Consider the following 4,357-nt stretch of genomic DNA (forward strand, 5'->3'; position numbering starts at 1 on the left):
AGGCGAGACGCACCCGGGAGAAATGATTCTGGGCTAGATTCAGGTAGGGGCGCGCAATCTAACGACGGCGCAGCGTATCATATTTACGCTACGCCGCCGCAACTTACAGGAGCAAGTGCAGTATTCACAAAGCACTTGCTCCGTAAGTTGCGGCGGCGTAGCGTAAATGGGGCCGGCGTAAGCGTGCGTAATTCAAATGTGTAAGGGGGGGCGTGTTTTATGTTAATGTGTGTTGACCTGACGTGATTGACGTTTTGTACGAACGGTGCATGCGCTGTCCGTGTACATATCCCAGTGTGCATTGCTCCAAATGACGTCGCAAGGACGTCATTTGTTTCGACTAGAACGTAAATTACGTCCAACCCTATTCGCGAACGACTTACGCAAACGACGTAAAAAATTCAAAAATCGAAGCGGGAACGACGTCCGTACTTAACATTGAGTGCGCCTCATAGAAGCAGGCACAACGTTACGCCGAAAAAGCCTTACGCAAACGATGTAAAAAACGAACGCCGGGCGCACGTACGTACGTTTGTGAATCGGCGTATCTAGGTAATTTGCGTACTCTCCGCCGAAAACGACGGGAGCGCCACCTAGCGGCCAGCGTGAGAATGCACCCTAAGATACGAAGGCGTAAGATACTTATGCCAGTCGTATCTTAGGCTAATGTCGCCGTATCTTGCTTTCTGAATACAGAAAGTAAATACGCCGACCCAGCTTTGAATTTACGCGGCGTATCTATGGATACGCCGGCGTAATTGTTTGCTGAATCTAGCCCTCTGTGTGTACAGAAGCCTCACAGAATGCGCCCCGTCCCCCCCACAAGCTGCTCCTCCCCCCAATGTCCCTCCAACCAGAGTATCATATGACATCACACTGACCTCACAGCTCCTTCTCCCAATTTACCTCCACCCAGAGTTATTAAATCCCATGACATCACATTGACTTCACAGCCCCTCCTCCCAATGCCCTCCAACCAGAGTCAGAGAATCCTGTTCTTTTTTCCGATTGTCACGCACCTTTCCTGAAGCTGAAATGCTGAGAGGACTCTCTTTGTGGCTGAGTGCTCAGTGCCCTTGAAGGTTATAACAGGAAACACAAAACCCAAAGAAGCAGGGATTGCCAGCTGTGCCACAGATGAGAGATGGTGGTGTGGAGATCTCTCTGCAGGTGGTAGGGTTCCCACCTTTTCTTCAAGTCAAACCCGAACACTTTAGTGTCGCACAGCAATTTTTTTTCATAGTATGCATAAACTATGCATAGATGTTGCTATTAAATAAAATCTCTAATCATATGAAGTTAATCACACAAGCCATCTGAGTCCGCAGACTTCCCCCTTTACATCTGAGTCCGCAGACTTCCCCCTTTACATCTGAGTCCGCAGACTTCCCCCTTTACATCTGAGTCCGCAGACTTCCCCCTTTACATCTGAGTCCGCAGACTTCCCCCTTTACATCTGAGTCCGCAGACTTCCCCCTTTACATCTGAGTCCGCAGACTTCCCCCTTTACATCTGAGTCCGCAGACTTCCCCCTTTACATCTGAGTCTGCAGACTTCCCCCTTTACATCTGAGTCCGCAGACTTCCCCCTTTACATCTGAGTCCGCAGACTTCCCCCTTTACATCTGAGTCCGCAGACTTCCCCCTTTACATCTGAGTCCGCAGAGTTCCCCCTTTACATCTGAGTCCGCAGAGTTCCCCCTTTACATCTGAGTCCGCAGAGTTCCCCCTTTACATCTGAGTCCGCATAGTTCCCACTTTACACCTGAGTCCACAGAGTTCCCTTTTATTGGAAGGGGGGACTCTGATGTAAGGGAGAACTCTGGGGACTCTGATGTAAGGGAGAACTTTGGGGACTCTGATGTAAGGGAGAACTCTGGGGACTCTGATGTAAGGGATGCTCAGGTGTATGGCGAGGACTCTGATGTAAGTGGGAGCACTCTGATCTCTGGTGTAAAGGGGAGCTCTGATGTAATGAGTGCTCTGAGGACCCTGATTTACCTTAGCATACTTATTTAGAGGCAGGAGAGAGAAGGGGGAGGGGGAGACTTAGTCCAGTCTGAATAATGTGTCCGGGTCTCAGACAGTCTGAAACCCGGACGCATGAGTCCAAACCCGAACTGTCCGGGTGAATTCCGAACAGGTGGCAACCCTAGCAGGTGGGTACCAAATGAGGTGAACAGGAGACAAGAGAAGATCCATGCATAATCCGAGGTCAGAGCTGGGAGCAAGACCAGAGGTATCCAAGGGCAATCCGGGTCGATAACAGGTGATCAGAAGCAAACACAGGACCAGGAAGCTGAAGACCATGCATTGTGTGCTGGCACCACACGTGTTCGCCATGGCAAATGTGTGTTCCCATCAGGGCTCAAGTCCTGCGGGAATGCGTGGGAACGGAGTTCCTGCACTTTTTTCACAGCAGGAACTCAGTTCCCTTTGCAGGACTAGAGCAGCCGAGCCGCCCGAGCCAATCCTTCACTAAGCGGCGAGTCACTGTCAGGGGCGGGCGAACCTTAGTAATCCTTTATGTTACTGCCCGCTTCCTGTATATGGATTCATCAGGTAGTGTGCGGGTATTCCGTCACTTCCTCAATGCCGCAATGTCTCCTGGGAGCTTTTGTCATTGGTCCCAGGAGACATTGCGGAGGTCTGCCGCGAGTTATCGCGGGATTTAGAAAGAACTTGCTTAAAGTTCCTGCGATAACTCGCGGCAGACCTCCGCAATGTCTCCTGGGACCAATGACAAAAGCTCCCAGGAGACATTGCGGCATTGAGGAAGTGACGGAATACCCGCACACTACCCGATGAATCCATATACAGGAAGTGGCCAGTAACATAAAAGATTACTAAGGTATAGTGGATGGAAAAAGTAATTATGCCTATGAATGTATCATTTTTTTTTTGGTGGGGGAGTGGATCTCGGGTGGGAGTTCCCACACTTTTTTCCCCAGGACTTGACCCCTGGTTCCCATTAGGTGTGCGCGTATTTGTGCGGGGGTGGCCATATTGACTCTGATACCCGAGAGTTGGCTAACGTGCCAGGTCTGTGGGCAACTATCTTACAGCTAGTTCACTGACACTGATGCTCTTAGGATGTGGACACTTTGCATCCTCACAACCAAAGCAGAAATGTTGATCCTGTATTTGATGTAATGATGTCAGAATTCCTTATGCCAAGCCTTTAACCTACAGAGTGTTGGGGTTCATTTCATTTTTACTATTTGTGATATCTGCAGGAGGTGAGCGGTGCCGGGAATTCTGGGACATTATCCAGTAACAGACAAGGGATGTGTCTGGATGGTGACTGTATCATTGTGTGTGTCAGGTTCCTATAAGGTGTCAGGATGTCACTGTCTATTTCTCCATGGAGGAGTGGGAGTATTTAGAAGGACACAAGGATCTCTACAAGGACGTCATGATGGACAATCAGCCGCCCCTCACATCACCGGGTAAGATGAGACTTTATTGTAAAGGAGAGAGCAGTACGGAGGCTCCACCTAGATCCCCCATCATCTGATAAACACATAGAAACAATGTATTCAGTCAGTGTGTGTGTTTCCTACAGATGGATCCAGTAATGGGAACCCACCAGAGAGGTGTCCCCATCCTCTGTATTCCCGGGATTCCACACAGGAAGGTCACACCATCCCCCACCATCATCAGGTAGATGAGGAACAATCACTGATAGTTCTGATTTATACATAAGTGCGTTATTTACAATGAATGTTTTATTATATCTTTCAGAGTGGAATCCTCGGGGATGATACTATTGATGTTAAAGAAGAGTATAAAGAGGAGGATGAGGAGTATGGAGTGATGGAGACCCCTAATAACAGGAGCTCACTAGAGAGAAGTCCCTGTCCTCTGTATTCCCAGGATTCCACACATAATCAGGTAGATGAGTGACAATTATTGGTAGTTCTGATTTATACACAGCATGTTTTTTACAATGAATGTTTTATTATCTATTTAGAGTGGAAATCTCGAGGATTATAATATTGTTGTTAAAGAAGAGTATAAAAAGGAGGATGAGGAGTATGGAGTGATGGAGGAGTTATCAGAAGGACACAAGGATAAGATGGAGCCACCTAATACCAGGAACCCACCAGAGAGATGTCCCCGTCCTCTGTATTCCCGGGATTCCACACAGGTAGGTCACACCATCCCCCACTGTTACAAGGTTGGTGGGGCGGATCTTATAAAACAGACTCATGGAAACAATGTGTGTACTTTTTATAGTTATATAGTTAGTCAGGTTGAAAAATGACACAAGTTCAACCAATAGAGGGGAAAATATATATATATATATATATATATATATATATATATATATATATATATATATACAGTGAGGAAAA

At 47.6% G+C, this 4,357-nt stretch overlaps 1 long non-coding RNA gene across 1 annotated transcript; it reads left to right on the forward strand.

The window, feature by feature from the left end:
- The first annotated feature begins 3,619 nt into the window (after window positions 1-3,619).
- On the forward strand, window positions 3,620-4,065 carry LOC120935251. The gene is made up of 3 exons (XR_005748378.1): window positions 3,620-3,662; window positions 3,744-3,893; window positions 3,973-4,065. It is a non-coding gene; the product is annotated as an uncharacterized LOC120935251 (long non-coding RNA).
- The last annotated feature ends 292 nt before the right edge of the window (window positions 4,066-4,357 follow it).

Source organism: Rana temporaria, chromosome 4, assembly GCF_905171775.1.
Source record: "Rana temporaria chromosome 4, aRanTem1.1, whole genome shotgun sequence".
Taxonomy (NCBI): Eukaryota; Metazoa; Chordata; class Amphibia; order Anura; family Ranidae; genus Rana; species Rana temporaria.